Source organism: Myotis myotis, unplaced genomic scaffold (genome assembly GCF_014108235.1).
Source record: "Myotis myotis isolate mMyoMyo1 unplaced genomic scaffold, mMyoMyo1.p scaffold_m19_p_23, whole genome shotgun sequence".
NCBI lineage: Eukaryota > Metazoa > Chordata > Mammalia > Chiroptera > Vespertilionidae > Myotis > Myotis myotis.
This window is the reverse complement of record NW_023416328.1, coordinates 6,632,300-6,649,103: the sequence shown is the minus strand read 5'-3', so window position 1 is coordinate 6,649,103 and position 16,804 is coordinate 6,632,300. Positions and strand designations below refer to the sequence as shown.

At 50.0% G+C, this 16,804-nt stretch overlaps 1 protein-coding gene across 9 annotated transcripts in view; it reads right to left on the bottom strand.

Annotated features, from left to right (window-relative positions):
* Nucleotides 1–13,984, bottom strand: part of MEF2A (myocyte enhancer factor 2A) — a 56,968-nt gene extending 42,984 nt beyond the window's left edge. For 7 of the 9 annotated variants that reach the window (XM_036355606.1, XM_036355608.1, XM_036355602.1 and 4 more), the window contains exon 1: nt 13,839–13,984. The gene's annotated coding sequence lies outside the window, so the exon portion shown is untranslated. Of the gene's footprint in view, nt 1–5,805; nt 5,966–13,243; nt 13,455–13,838 lie in introns of those variants that run through there. The other 2 variants (XM_036355603.1, XM_036355604.1) reach the window with 2 other exon arrangements.
* Nucleotides 13,985–16,804: the final 2,820 nt, after the last annotated feature.

Sequence of the window (16,804 nt, the reverse complement as noted above, 5' to 3'; positions counted from 1 at the left end):
AGTGCCCCCGACCACACAGTCAGGTGCTGATGTTGTTAAAGTTCTTGTAGCTCACAGGTTGGAAATCGCTGGCAAAAATCGAGTCCCACTCCCTCTCCCCCGAGAGTAGAGACTTTTATTCAGAACAATGGTGATAGAGTATCTAAGTAACTCTAAAAACGACTGCCCTAAACCATATGAAAAAAGGCAAAGGAAATTCTACAACACACACACACACACACACACACACACACACACACACACACACGCTTTCAGCATCGCCTGCAGACGAAGAATGCTGATACCACAAAATAAGGAATGAAGCCAGGAAATTCACCCCATCCCAGCCCTTGGGGTCTCAGGCTGTCCCTTCACCCCCACTGGACACATGCTTGGTGGCGAGGAGGCTAGCAAAGCAGCCGGGGAGGGGGGGGAGTCGGGCATTTGCAAGGACCCCCGAAAATATTAAACCTACCCTCAACCTGAAAATCCTGGAAGTGAGTCAGGTGGATCAGAACTGGGAAGGAAGTTCAAAGTTCTAGCACTTACGGTCCATATGCCCTTTAATTCTAGTTGATAGTTTTACAAAAAGAAATGTAACTTGACTAATGAAACAAGTCAACTTCTACAACACAGACACCAATAAAGGCACAGACACCAATTAAGGCGCCCCTGCCATGCAGAGGGGCGCACCCGTGCCCCACGTGGCTTTTGGCGGAGGAAACGGAGAAGGAAAAGGGATGTCCTTGGGCAAGTGGACAGTGAAGGGAAAAAGAAAAGGGGAAAATCTAAGGTCTTGGGAGAAGAAACAGAACCGTAACATTGCAAGTCTCACAACCCTTCTCTGACCATTCAAACCAACCAAAACCACGGAACTAACAGGGCAGTCTACACTGACAGAGGAGGGCACCATGAAACTGGGGATACCACAAACCCCACCGCCGTAAAGACGAACAAGGACACCGAAATCCAGGCCAGGAAACAGAATGTGGCCCCTGCCCACACACCCCAAAGCAGGCGAGGAAAAGGGCCACTCAGTCCTCCAAACAGAATTCAATGGGTTCAAGCCAGACCTGAAGGCAGGAAAACCACTTTGAATCCGAAATTCAGACATTTAACCAAAAACGGTCCAAATACAGAAAAGCTGGCCGAATGCAGACAAGAAATAGAAAAAAATGAAAAGTTATCACAGAAGGGAGGCACCCAGGGGAGAACAGGCTCAAATACAAAGGCGCTGCCACAGCCCACCACGTGCGCCATGAGCCACAGCACCCACATCTGTGATGTTTCCTCTGCTTTCACACTCCCTATCCGCCTCTTCACAATCACTCACAGCCCTCCGACACCCACTTACATAAGCAACCTTGTTGTTGTTTTTCATAGTGAAGTGCCATATCTGCTATGTCCTCATGTATGACTTAACCATTGAACATGTCTAAAACCATGCTGCTATTTTAAATAGGTTATTAGGATCCTATTCTCTTTTTCATGTGTCACTAACAAAGTTTTTGAGTTCGTTCCTCAACTCCATTTATCCCATGAATCCTGTGGTATTTAGTGCCCAGCTTCGTCCAGCGCAGGGAATTCAGGGACGCATAGGCCGTATCATAGGCCTGACTGCAGACGTGTACGTGTGGTTGGTGCACACACGCATATTCCGTCGCTCTACTGAGAAGGCCTAGAAACAGCGACACCCCAGCCGCAATGAGCACGCCCGGCGCCCAGGCCTTGGTTTCTAAATGCCATCCTCCAAGAAAGCCAGGGCTCTTTGGGAAAGAAGATGATTCCAGGACTAGGACTGGGACAGGTAAATGCACGCCGAGCCTGCAGCTTCTGACAGCGCCAGACAGCAAGGAAGTCCTTCAGAAAGGATGGAGACAGGCCAAGAGGACACAAAGTCAACCAGAGGGGCTTCCAAAGGCCAACGCAGGCCGATCGGAGCAATACAGTAAATAATGATAACGTGAAATCACAGCCTACCGATAAAGCATCTTGGGGTCTATACCAATATAAATAAGTGACTAAATAAATAAATGGCGGAGGGGGGACAATTCTTCATTACGGTAGACTTTCAGTTGGCAACTGAAGGAAAAAACAAAATCATTAGGTAAACATTACAGTAATAATTGCTGTAGATAAGTTCCACCGATGGATGCTAAAATGAGTGGGTGGAAGCCTGAAGAGAAACAGGAAATCTAACAGACTCCCCCGCAAATATTTTCCCTTCTCAAAGAGAAAAGCTAACTGGACAATAGAGAAACCCAGAGGCCACCTTAACCGCGATCAACAGGAACAACGCCAGTGATAAGACACCGATGGAAATGGACCTCCGGGCACGCCACCCTTCCTCGGGTGGTATCACTGCCAAAAAGAAAACCCCATGTGAATCGTAAGAAAGCATCGAAGAAACCCAACTCAAAGACATTCTAGAAAGGAACGACCAGTACTTCTCAGGAGCATCCGATCGCCAAGGCAAGAATGAGTTCTACAAGACTCCTCCTTACGCTTCCTGAACGTAAGTCCCCTCAGGTCCCTGCCCATTTCATTCCTTCCCTTCCAGTCCCCGTCCAGCACCCATTTCCTGGCCAAGTCCTTGGACCTTATGATCAGGACTGTCTCACTTCCGACAGCGAATCCTTCCCTCCTCTGACCCAGCCGTTTACCACCATCAGGCGCTCCCTCACAGGCAAACACAACCCCGTCCTCTCCGCCTGCTGCTCCTCCTGGCGCCCATTCAGTAAGCTGCCCGCTCACTCCCCCGTTGCCCATACACCTCATCTTCACCCCTCCCTCTTTCTTTCACCGCCCACATGCCTCCCATCACGGAGTCTTTCCATTCTACCGCCCCTCTCTCTCAAATCCACCAATTCCTCCCTTCCCCATCCCCTCAGCTGTAGCAGGGCTACCTGACCCTTTAACCAATTTGCTGCCAGCCCTTTAGTTGTTCTCCCCGCCTCCCAGGTTTAACTCTCCCCCAAGCTCTCTCCGCAGTGCAAGCAGCAGCAGTCCATCCCCTCCCAGGCTGAGGGTGCTTCCATTCTCCCTAAGACCAGGTACAAATTCCCTAGGGCAGTGGTCGGCAAACTGCGGCTCATGAGCCACATGCGGCTCTTTGGCCCCTTGAGTGTGGCCCTTCCACAAAATACCATGCGCGGGTGCGCACGTACAGTGCGATTGAAACTTTGTGGCCCATGCGCAGAAGTAGGTATTTTGTGGAAGAGCCACACTCAAGGGGCCAAAGAGCCGCATGTGGCTCACGAGCCGCAGTTTGCTGAGCCACAATTTGCTGACCACTGCCCTAAGGTCCCTGGCAAACACTGTCCCTCCTCCTCACGCAGCTGTCCTGTTCAGCCTGCGGGGTTCAACCTAAACTGAAGGTGCCACTTCTGGAATGAACTATTCTGCCTCTCTTGCACCTGGTGAATCGCCCTTCTTTGTGTTCCCGGAACTTGCACTGCCCACATCGAGCACATAGCAGAGGGGATGATGAACATGTATGTCCACACCCCCATCCAACGCGCTGTGAAAGCCGAGCCCGTGCCCTGGGGAGCTTCCTCACCCAGCCGCGTGGGCTGAACGCAGAAGGCAAGGACCATCACGGTGAATAAATCGCCAAAGCAACACAAAAAGGAACCGCTTAAAAGGAGCGAGTCCCGAGGAACCCCTGGCTCAGGAGCACAGTATTCCTTCCACTATCTTTGTGGCACTTAATTCTCACTTTCATAAACAATTCCGTGTTAATTAGACACAAAGCACGCCAAGGTAAAGAGCATCCAGATATCATCTCATTTTATAATTAAAGCGATGCCCAGAAAGGGTGTTGCTTGCTAAAGAACAAAACACTATAAAACAGCAATGCCAAGATTGGGCATTTTGATGTTCTTCAATTGCATACTTTAATCTCAGGAGTCAGGGTTTTAAATGTTGAAGTTGAAAAACTTGACCACTTTTTCATTTCTTCTAGGAGAGCAGATTACTAAAAACAGAACAAATGAATCACCAATTCACTTTAAAGGATCCACAAAATTACCTAAAATGTTATAACAAACACAAGAATATTTAATTGCGGCATGAGAGTAATAAAGATAATACCGAGTCATTATTTTAATTATATGTTATAAACAAGACATGGGTATCAACTATATTCCAGGCCTGTGGAACATATTCGCTGAATATCTCAAGAGATATCTAAAAGAGGATTCTTACTCCAGAGAAGCTTAAAATGTGGAAAACAACACCCAACCATTACAAAATCATGTAGAAAAATCAGGTGACAGTCGTCCCTTAAATTGTTCCCACTTTCAGAGGAAAAGCCTTTCTTCTCCGAGTGTCGGGAATGTAAGGAGAAGTTACAACCTGCTGCCTGAGGCATCGGCATACACTGGGAATGTCTTAGCCTGGGCAACGCAGCCTCAGTGTCAGCAAGCACACCTACCTACTGCCCAGTTCTGGCTTCTAAATACTCTCCCCCAGTCAGGGAGATGAGGCTCCCCGAAGGGATGGCTGGTTCTCAGGAGGAAAAGCAGGGCAGCCTGGAATAACTATGGCCCCCAAAGAAGGAAGTACTCCGGAAGTGACAGCAGCGTGTCCAAACGATCAATGAATTAAGCAGCACCCGCTGACCGAATGCGAGTTAGCGTGGAACCTCAAACTCACATCAAAACGAGTCCTGTGCCAACAGGTAACAGAGTACAACCTGCTGGATAAAAAGAGTCTATGAATTTATGGTGATATTAAATAAGCGAAGGAGAAGGCAAAGTTCTCCTTTACCATGGAATCAAATGCCAAGCAGTCAAGGTGGGAGGAATCACGGAAAAACACCGTTTTGAAACCATTGTGTGATAGCTGATTCAGGCAAGAATCCTCAATGAACGCTAAAACTCCTATGTGATCATTGTAGGGAGGACAGAATATTTACAGCCCCAAGTGTCTCCCCACAGATTATTCAGTGACAGCAACGACTACAATGATCACTTTACGGGGAGAACCGGCAGGCACCCCTGAACTAAGGGGTCCCAGTGCGCATCATCAACGGGCCCACCTGACATCACGCTGCCCCTAGCGCGGTGCTGAGGACACGCCGTCACCCAGGCGGCATTCCTGCCACAACAGCGTAGCCGGGGCCTAACAGAGCAGAATGGCGAACCCAAACCGACAGCCATCCTACAAAGGGCCTGTGCTCCTCAACACTTTTAAGTCGGAAAAAGAAAAAAGAAAAAACAAGGTTGAAGGACCGTTTCAGATGAAAAGAGACCAGATATGACAACTATAATGGAAAAGATACTATATTAGAAACAATGCTACTAAAGAATAGAATTGGCATAAATAAGATTTCAACAGGAACTGTGTATTATAGTATCCATATTAAATTTCTTGAATCCATCACACAATGGTTATGTAAGAATATGTCTTCGTTCTTCGACGATATCAGCTGAAACAATTAGGGTAAAGGATCATGATGTGTGCGACCTACTCTCAAATGGTTTAATGAAAATATTTATAAGAGGAAGAGGCCCGGCTGGTGTGGCTCAGTGGTTGAGCGTCAACCTAGGAGCCAGGAGGTCACAGTTCGATTCCTGGTCAGGGCACATGCCCGGGTTGCGAGCTCGATCCCCAGTGGGGGGCGTGCAGGAGGAAGCCGATCCATGATTCTCTCTCATCATGGATGTTTCTCTCTCTCCCTCACCCTTCCTCTTTGAAATCAATAAAAAAACTTTTTTTCAAGAGAAAGATGAAGAGGGGGAAAAAGAGGAGGAAGGAGAGGAAGCAACAGGAGATCTACAGAGTGGATTCCTGCTATTACTTTACAAGACATGCTATGTCTACCGTGCGGGTTCCTTGTTACAAGTACACAGTGATGAGGGCAGCATCTCCGTCTATCCCTGTGTGCATCTGGGATGTGCTGCATGAGATGATACGCGTCTGACTAACTGAGCAGACGTCCAGCTTTGGCATACTCCACAAGATGTAATCAAGGGGCTTCCAACTGTAAATAAAATAAATACTAACATCTGTTTCCAGACTTTGGGGCCACTGTATAAACACAAACAACAATGAAGCAAACATGCCAAATGTTAACGATTGACAGGTACATGCAAGTTTGCTGTACTGTTCTTGTAACTTTTCTCTAAGTTTTTTCCCAAAACAAAACAGAACACACACACACACACACACAAATTTTTTTTTTGCCAATACTAAAATGTTACTAGTATTGGGAAACTGAGCCATTTCTGAACAACGCAATCTTAACTCCCAGATTCTTCTTTCCCTTTCCCTCCATAATCCTTGTCAAATTAAGGTTAACGCCATTAAGAAAAAGGTTTTCAGTGTCAAAATAAACATCCTGCTAACATGGTCCCCAACTTGCAAATGGGAGATAGTCCAAAACCCCACGTGGTCAGCTGCTTAAAATGTGGAATGATTTCCACTATTACAAACAGTGGTTAGGTCCCTGACCTTGGCCACAAAAGCTCTTCGCAAATCTTTGTTAGCAATACAGGTGAAATCCGCACTGTTTCATGCAGACGGTGCTAAACTGCAGAGTCCCTCCCCTGGCCTTTCTGAGATAGAACAGAAGTCGGTGGGTAAGCTGACGGGAGGAACTAGAGGAGATGCTGGTTAGACGTAAGGAGCAACGGGTAACTAATTACGCTTTCCAACAGTTTCACAGGGAGAGGCACTGCTAACGCAACAAGATGGCGAGATGGAATATCAGGAGGAAATGCCACATGCGCTCACCAGCTCTGACTTACTGCCTTGACCCAAAATGCTGATGGCGATGTTACTATGCATACGGATTCATAAGGGAGTCTTTTACAGCCCGGAAAGTCCCTTTATCGCTTTTAAAGGCAGACTGGGAAAACCAGTTGTGGTTGATCCTTCTAGCTGATTAGGAAACCTGCACTGGCTGAGCTTGCCCTAGGTCCCTAGGTTCCGTGATGGGCTGGTCGGTCCCGAGCACACAGGGAGCCAGGCAGCCCTGCTGGAGGAACGCAGCCCAGCACTCCAAATACTCTGAAATGGTACTCAATCTGCAAACAGTGTGTTATATCAACACCAAGTGACAGAAACTTTGTCTTGGGAGATTAAAATTGGTATCACGGATGACACTTGAGCCACAGCGTGAATAAATAGTGCGATAGATATATAAGCAAAGAAGCATGCCGATTCCTAGCAAAAATATGAACAAAAGATACCAAAGCCCTCATTCAAACATCTACTGTCTGCCCAGCGCCAGGCAGTGCGCTACTGCCTGGAGATGCAGCCACCAACCAGCCAGACAAGGCCCCTGCCTTCACAGAGTTTACATTCAGGTAATGGAGAAAGGCCATAAACTAGCCCAGCGGTGTGGCTCAGTGGTTGAACATCAACCTATGAACCAGGAGGTCACGGTTCGATTCCCGGTCAGGGCACATGCCTGGGGTCGCGGGCCCGATCCCCAGTAGGGGGCGTGCAGAGGCAGCCGATTCATGATTCTCTCTCATTGATGTTTCTCTCTCTCTCTCTTTCTTCTCTCCCTTCCTCTCTGAAGTCAATAAAAATATATTTTTTTAAAAAACTAAACAAACAAGATATGTATAAATTATAATAAGTATCTGAAAGGAAATCAGATGTGTGAAGACAGTAACTAACGGAGTACAACATTAAACTGGGTAGTCTGAGTGAGGACAAGCAGTTATTACAAAAAGTGCAAAGACCCTAAAACAGCGGTTCTCAACCTGTGGGTCGCGACCCCTTTGGCGGCTGAACGACCCTTTCGCAGGGGTCGCCTAAGACCATCCTGCATATCAGACATTTACATGACGATTCATCACAGTAGCAACATGACAGTTATGAAGTAGCAACAAAAATAATTTTATGGTTGGGTCACAACATGAGGAACTGTTTTAAAGGGCCAGAAAGTTGAGAACCACTGCCCAAAAACAAGGACATCGAGGGTTTCTAGCACACTGACAGGTCCAGGTGCCTGGCATCCAGTAACTGAGAAGAACCCTGGAAGGAAAGACGAGGAGGAGAAAGATCATCAGGCCACAGAAAGGAGAGGAATGGGGAGTCATCGGAAGAGTCGAAGCAGAGAAATGACAGGGCTTAGCTCTTAAAATAATCTCTAGAGCTGCCGTGTGATAAAAGAACTTGTGAGGAGCAAGAGCGGGAACCAGAAGCCCGTTCGGAGGCCACTGCGGTAATTCATGCAAAACATACGGTGCCTTGAAATCAAGAAGTGGCAGGGAGACAGGGGTGGAGCGGCTCAAGGTACATTCGGAAGGTGCGACCGAAGGCGAGATTGGACTGGATCCGAGAGGAAAGAAGGGAACGCGGAAAGATGGCTTCCATTTCTGGCTCGAGGGCTGCCATTCATTGAGATGGAGAAAGTCAGCAAGGACATCAAGGTTTGGGGGGAGGAGGGAGGAAGATCGTGGGAGAGGAATAAATAGCTATGTTTTGGCCACATGGCTAAAATTACGCTCGAAATCCCAACTAGATTTCCAAGTGGATATGGAACTAAAGGGCAGTTCCGGGCTAGGAAAATAAACGTGGCCATCGTCAGCATGCGTGGCCTTCTCGGGGAAGAGCCAGCAGCTGGCCTGAACGGGGTCAGAGAATGGAAGGGCAGAGGCTGACCACGAACCTGGAGAGATAGGCTAGAATCCTATCGGGAAGTGAACCATGACTAAAATAATAGCCATAGCAGCAGTGGTAATAGTACTGGCAGGGAACAAAAATGACTGCATTTGAGGGACCACGCACCATGCTGAAGCCTTTATAACACACATCTCGTCTCATCCTCGCATCAACCCCATGAAGATTGAGACCTCGCCAAAGAACACACAGTACTAGACTGGAGACTCTAAGACAGTATGATTTTATTTATTTTATTTTTTCATTGATTTTTAGAGAGAGAGGGAGAGAGAGAGAGAGAGAGAGAGAAACATCAATGTGAGAGAGACACATCGATTGGTTGCCTCGACCAGGGCCAGGAGCCTGCAACCAAGGTACCTGCCCTTGACCAGAATCGAACCCAGGCCCCTTCAGTCCCCAGTCGATGCTCTATCCAGAGCCAAGCCGGCCAGGGCAGCAGTATGGCTTTAGAGGCCAATCTCTATGCCTTAAATGACTGCCTCTCCACTGACTTTCTACGCCTTCAAATTTTTTTCATAGAAGAAGAATGACACTTAGATCTGAATTTTAGAAATATAATTTCCGTCTCTATGTCAAAGATGGATTGTTGAGGGTGGGGGAGAGGGGAGATAAGAGGTGAGACAGGCAAACACAGTAGTAGTCGATGCAAGAGCACCCTGCTTTAATAAACCAGCAGTCACCTTCCCAGGTTAAATGGAGAGGATCCCTTTGTCCCAGGGATCACAAATCATAACTCAAACTAACCCAAGTCAACCTGCACACACATGCTGCTGGTAACAAAGATAACCTGGTAGATGGGTCCAGCTCACGCAGTATAAGTTCACCACCCACTACCAAGGTAGTTCTCAAGCCATAACTTTACTGATACTGATGGTTGAATTTTTTTTAAAGTTCACAGACTAAAATTTATATTTTTGTTTAAGGAAGAAAATAAAAATAGCATTGATTCAAGACAGCCATAAAAAGATGTGCCGTGGTTGATGCTTATTAGTAGTCTGATCCACTATTGTCTGTTTTTCACCCATGTTAACAATTCCTCTGACTCCCCAGCACCATCAGATTCAACGAAAGAAGGAAGTCACCAGCCTTCATACACCACGGTTCGAATACTGGCATTCTACCTCAGAGACCTGCCAATTTTTAACTTACATACTCAGGACTTCATCTCGAGGAATTACTAAGACAATGTGATATTAAAAAAAATATGAAGTTCAATAAACAATTAAATTCAGTAAATACAAATATCCACTCAAATCCGTAAATAAAAATGTATATTAAAGTATAGTATTTACGAATAGTATGTGTCAACACACATCAGGCGCTATGCGTGAGACTTAACAAGTGGGTTTCCGCTCAATGATATTAAACTGGACACAGGTCCACAGATTATGGAGTACACAGGTAAAGCACACGCAGATAAGTCATTTCATTCCACAGAGCAGGTGAAATGAAGAATAGAAATTATACAGGGGGAGGCAAAAGTCACTTTACAGCTGTTCATATAGGAAATAATACAATAAATAGCACAAGAGCACGTACTCGCAACTGTAAACCTACTTTTGCCCCACCCCGTAGACTACCTCCTAAAGAAAAGCTATTTTTAAAATACACCTATGGCAGGTATGTCATAAAAGTATTTTTCTAATTTCACATTTTAATGACTGCATCTTGAAAACACAGTTCATTCCTAAAGGGCACGTTTCACTGAAGAGTAGGGAAACTTATATTTAACGGCACCTTTTTTTTTTTTTTAATTTGGGGACATTAGAGAGGTTAGAATCAAACAATGATTGCAGATTAAAAATCTAATGTAGAAGAGCCAGATAAACATTTTATGTAGACTCTGACGGTGAATTTAAGAGGCTAGGATACTGCATCCCAAACAAAGACGCGTGCATTCTCCTCTATTTACACGTTATAGGAAGTCCTTTGGCCACAGACACTACACGTACATGTACTAGGCAATGTACCTACGTAATCTTATTGGAAGAAGGGATAGATGGAGGAAGAAATCAGGAGAGATCAGGCAATGTGCATTTTTGTGCACTGCGCCTCAGGCAGCGTGCTGGGAACTTTCACACCCATTATTTCATTTAACCCTAACAACTCCCAGGGGCAGGCAGAGCCATTCCTTTGGCTTTTGCAAAGGTCTCCGAACTCTGTCAGGGGGAGAGCTGAGATGTGAACCAAGATCTGAGGACAAACGTGCCAATCGGGACACAGGACAGTGTCCTCCTGTTGGAGGCTATGGAACTGGAAGACGGGTCTGCGTTGCCACATGCATACTCCTCTAGTTACTTCACCTACTGAGAGTGTTCACAGATGCGCCTTGTCATCTAGAAAAAAGCAATGGTGTTCATTCTCCATCCACAGAGCGGTATTTCCACTGTCGCATCACTGATAAAACTCAGCAACACTTTGTAACATTCATAGGTACCAAGAGTGTAACTTTAAACAAAACCACAAAAAAAAAAAAAAGCAAGCAAACAAACAAAAACAAGAGGGGTATGGTCTGATTACTGACAGTATAAATGCCCACAGACAACCCAGAACCGTCATCACTGTATGTCCCCTTGCCAGATTAAAAGCTGAAAGGGGTGGGGGGTGGGGGGAAGAGGCTTCCCAAAACTTGGCTGGCAACAGGCTACTTTCCCACTAACAAATTTGTTTGCAGCCTCCTCCTCGCAAATCAGAACACAGATCTACTCAAGATTTAATTGAAAGAGCTCACACGTTAAAATCGTGGTCTATTCAACATTTCCATAATTACTTAACTACCCTCAGCATACACGTCACTATTTCTCTCTTGGTAACCAAATGAATGACGGATGTTGCTTTTGCTCGATGTTAATACAATTAATATTACCCCGCAGAGCATTCTACATGGAAGATACAAAGCTATCATGCAATTGTCTTGAAAAAACAAAACACCACTCCAAACAACTCAACATCTTTAAAAGCTTATTTCCAGTTGTATTTACAAAAAACATAAAAATCTTTGTCACACATACCTATTAAGGAAACATAAAAACTCTTAAGAATCTGGAAGGAGGTCATTCTCAAGCCATAAATCCACACGATGACATTATACTTATTATTGCCGAATCGCAATGAGCTATGTTCCTTCCACTGAACAACCCTCACCATTCACTTAAATCCCTTAATTTAAAAAAAAAAAAAAAAACAAAAAAAACTTTTACTGGAAATAAATTAATTTCTGTTAGGTATAATTTCATCACCTTTGTTCCAATGTGAGACACACGGTTTTACACACAAGTAACAACAGTGTGAATTAAAAGAAATAGATAAGCAAGTTGGTGTAGGGAGGTCGCTATTGCTTCAGGAAGTTTAAGCTTCTGCTGCAAACAACCTTGCAAACAAACTGCGAAAGTCTGAATCCACCAGGTATCCAAGTCCCAGTCTCAGCTCCTCGGAATACTTTCATTATGATGACACTATCATCGCAACTGTCCCACGAGAACCCACGCTGAGAGCTGAAAGTGATTCCAGAATCAATCAGGACAGCATCATCGATGGAACAAGCTAATCCGAATACTTCATGACACGCAACACGTTCACTCCATGTGCTACAAAAAGTCCAGCGAAAACTGGCATCCACTTTGGTGGAAACATTTAACTTTTTTTCCTAAAACAAAAGTTACGAGGCAGTGAAAGAAATGAGTTGACCGGGACCCCCCAAAATACACACACACCCCCCCACACACCCAAACAAAAATACAAAAAGTGGGCACACAAAAGCGTAACAGCCCAATAGTTATTTTACTCTCCATTCCTCCACTCATATTTTTTTTAAATGCCATACTTATGCTTTCAAAAAAAAAAAATTTAACTATTCTGTTTACCTTTTGCACAGACCGTGCAAGCACTGCCAAGGTAACAGATTTTACAACTGACAACCAGGAGCGCTTGGCAGTCGCCAGAACAGCACAGCTGGACTCTTAAAGGGAAAGGGCTGCGGTGCCATCCGCACCCCGGCGGCGGCTTCGGGGGACACGCGAGGCCAGACCCAGGGGAAACAGGCTGAGGAGCGATGCTCTGCTGTAAAGGGCACACCCTGCTGTTGGCAACCCCGCGGCGGGCCCCTCCGATCGCCCCGGGACGCCGGGCGGGAGCCCCGATCTCGCCGGGGAACCGGAGCGCAGGTTGAGGCTGAGCCGCTCCCTTCCCCGCGCACGCGGTTCCCGACCGGACCATCGCGGGAGGCTCGCTTCCTACCTCCAGCCTGCACTTCCACGGGGTGAAAAATAACAATAAATGTTTCCTTAACTTGGCAACGCTCACTTTTTCCCAAGTTTTTTCTTTTTTACTATGTCACCTACTAACTTCATTCTCGCTGTTCCAAGACAGACGATAATCGAACTAAAAGGCAAAGTTCCTATCGCACAAACCCTTCCCTGCGAGCCAGGGTCCGCCTGGATGTCGGGGGGACAGCGAGCTGCCCTCTCCTCGGCCCCCCGCTCCCCCGCGATGGTCCCGTGGCCGCCCCCGCAGGTGCCCCCGGCCCGGGCCGCCTCCCCGACCCTCCAACAGCGACCCGCCGCCGCCACTGACATCTCCACACACGGGGAGTTCGCAGCGACACGTTCCGCCCCTTTAGACCGACCTTCTCCCGAAGCAGAAGTGGGGGGACTTCAGGTCCCGCAACAGCGAGCGCCGAACGCCCCCCACTCGGGGGGGAGGGGGTCAATCCCTTCGGGGAGACCCGGGCCTCGGGGCGCGGGGTCCCGCCCCGGAAAGCCGCCAGGCCCCCGGGAGACTCCTCCAACTTTCAGGGAGGTGACGTCCCGGCCCCGAACGCCGTGCGCGCCCGGGAGGCTCCCGCAGCCGAGTCCGCGCTGCCCGATCCCGCCCCGGCCCCGCGGCACCCCTCCGGCACCCCTCCGGCCCGGGCCCGCTCTCGGGGCACCCCGCCCCCACCCCCTCAGGGCGCCTGGCCCCTCCGTGCGGACCGGACCCGACCCGACCCCCTCCAGAGCTGCTTCCCCGCACCCCGCCCGCCCCAGCGCCGCCAGCCCGCGCCACGGCCTCCCGCCAGCCGGACGCCGCCCTGTCCCAGCGTCGCTGGGGCCAGCGGGCTCCGTGCCTCGGTCGCCCTGCATCCCGCCCCAGCGAGCCATAGCCCCCGGCCGGCCCCGTCGTCGGAAGGCCGCCCGGTCCGGCACCCCCAGCCCCGAGCCCCGAGCCCCAGCGGCCCTCACCGTGTCCCCAAGCCGCGGGCAGGCGTGCACACGCCGCAGCCAGGACCCGCCGCCAGCACCGCGTCGCCCGGAGACGCCTCCCTCCCTCAGCCCGGGACTCGCCGGGACCGCCGCGCACGGATCCCCACACCGGGGCTATTTTTAGGAGCCAGGCCCGGGCCAGACCGGAACTCGTTCCTGCCCGCGCGCATGCGCACTGCGCCGGCGACCGCGGTGTCCCTCCGCCAGCCTCGCCTTCGCCTTCCTCTCCCCCGGATGCCCGGCTCGCTTCTCCCCTGAGCCGTCCCTAGGGACCTGCTCCCTCTCCTCGGGGGGCCCTAGAGTCCTGGGTAGGGGGGAGGCACTGGCGAGGGCTGAGGGAGGCAGGCCGAGGGGGAGCGAGCGCCACTCCGCAAGGACAGGAGGGCGGACTATGTTTTTCCGGGTGGGTTACGAGACGGATCACCCGGCACAGGAAGGGAGATGACGGCGGCTTGGCGCCGGGCTGCGGGATGGAGCTGGCCTTCCTCTGAAGGGCCGTGTTCTCCAGGGAGGGATACTGGTCATTTGATGAGGGCTGGGGCGGCTCCCAGGGCGGGCCGGCCCGGTAGCGTCGCGCCCGGCTGCCCCCACCGCCCTGACCAGCCGGCGGGGGCGGGCCCCGAGCTGCTAGAGTGACACGGCCCGTGGCCAATGACCGCGCGAGGCCGCCAGTGGCAGCCAACCCGGGACGCCAGGGGCGGGGCCGCAGCATGAGGTCTCTTGCCCGACGGCGCCCTGCTCGGCGCAGACGCCCCCTGCCGGGCTCTGGGGCCGGGCCAGCCCCCGCCCCGACGGCACACTTGGCCTCTCCCGACCTCGGCTTGGCCCACGCCCTGTTTGTGGTCAGGGCCGCACCTGTGCCCACGCCTTGGCGGCCGCCAGGTTAAGCTCATTGAGCAATCGCAACGGTACCCGGGCCGGAGAGAGTAGGGTTTGAAGGGGCCTTGGGATTGGCCAGCCAAGCTCACCAAGACCCAGGAGAGCCACAACCTCCTAATCTTTCCTATTAGTAATAATTAATTACTAATAGAGGCACAGCCAGTACACCTTGAGCGCTAAACTGTGTGCCAGACATAGTTCACCAGCTCTTACAACATCGCCATGCACCAGATTCAGTTTCTGTTCCCATTTTACAGGAGGAGGAAAGGGAAGCAGAGGTCACAGGGCTGAAGAGGAGGGCACTGAGGACTTGAACCACTTACTAACCGCTCTGCCTGCGGCCGTTTCTGAGAGAGGAGCCAAGGAGATGAGCTGGGGACACACAGCTGTCCTGTTTTGTGGGGTTACCGTTGTGGCCCTTGTGTCCTGCAGGCTGCTCCCCTCTGCAGCCATTCATAGTCCATGCTTGCCTACGTCTGCACCCCCAATGCAATGGACACAAAGCGAGTGTTCCTTTCCACCTGGAGATGACACATTCCTTCCCATAGTGCTTTAAAACCAAGGGATGGGGTGGGTGAGCCGGCCCCCAGAGGCTATGGGCAAAGGAAGCTGGAGGTTCGCAGGCTTCCTCCCTGAAGGAGGCCATCCATGTACCAGGGAAAACCCAACTCCAACGTGGCGCATAAACACCAGACACTGAAAAATAAACCTGCATGCTGCTCAGAGCCCACAGTGGAGGGGGTTCAGAGGAGCCAGCAGCGGGGGGCTAGGGGGAGGTTTTGGAAACACGTTAAAATTTGGTGTCACTCAGCAAAAGTGGAAATCGTGCTCTTTAACCAGCCGGGCGCTGCAAACCCAGCTGGGTTTGGCTTCTCCGCTCCAGGAAAAGAGGAGTTTGATTCATTCCCTTCCAAGCCTAGGGTCTGAGGTGGGGGGACAGTGAGCAGGGGCTCCCCGCTTCCCACCTGTGCTTCCTCCTGGAAGGGGAAGGAGGATGCTCCAAAAGAGGTGTTCCTCCTGGTGGCTCCACCCATGCCCCCACCCTTGCAAAGGCCAACTCTTCAGACCACTGGGCTCACACCACCTCCTTCCTACCCTTCCCAATGCTGTGGGTCACTCCCGAGAGCCAGGCTGAGAACTTGGCCGCGAGTCCAGCCGAAGCAGAGATGAAAAGAGCTTGCATCCCCCTAAACGAGCACCTCTCCCCCCACCACATCAAAGCAGTTGTTGGAGAATTGCAGGGAGTTTTAAGAAGGAAGGAAGGAAGGAAAAGTTGAAGAATTCTACGGCACCGCTAAATCCATTAGCAAAACAGAATCCGTCTTATTTGTCATGACAGTAATCAAGTTGCCAGCCTCTGTTGGGGCCGAGAAACCGTACCTGAACTCCAGCGTCTCCAGCAATTCCCGGCACACAGCGAGGCAAAGCCCACATGTGCCCACTTATATCCGCCCTCGTCTGGGAGGTAGACTGTGAGGAGCGGCACCTGTGGGCCCTCCCGCTCTCTCTGGTCTCTCTAAAGCCCTCAGATGTGTCTGAGCTCCAGGGACTCACATTGTACCAAGGCCAGCGGTTCTCAACCTTCCTCACGCCGCGACCCTTTCAGACAGCTCCTCATGTTGTGGTGACCCCCACCCATAAAATTAGTTTCGTGGCTACGTCATCGCTGTCATGTTGCTACTGTGATGAGTCGTCGTGTCAATATCTGATAGGCAGGATGTATTTTCATGGCTACAAATTGAACATCATTAAAGCGCAGTGATTCATCACAAACACAATATGTAATTATATATTCAATATGTGTTTTCCGATGGTCTTAGGCGACCCCTGTGAAAGGGTCGTTCGACCGCCAAAGGGGTCGCGACCCACAAGTTGAGAACCGCTGTACTAGGCAATGCAATATGGAGGTGAGGAAGAGCAGCACTTGGTTCAAAGGGGCTGGCAGGCCATACTGTGTGTGTGGAGGGGACGTGGGGGGGGGGGGGAGGGAGTGATGTGCAACCACTGGGCCACACCGGCTGGGCCGTCCATGACATCTTTTTTCCAGCATTAGAAATGTTGTTTCC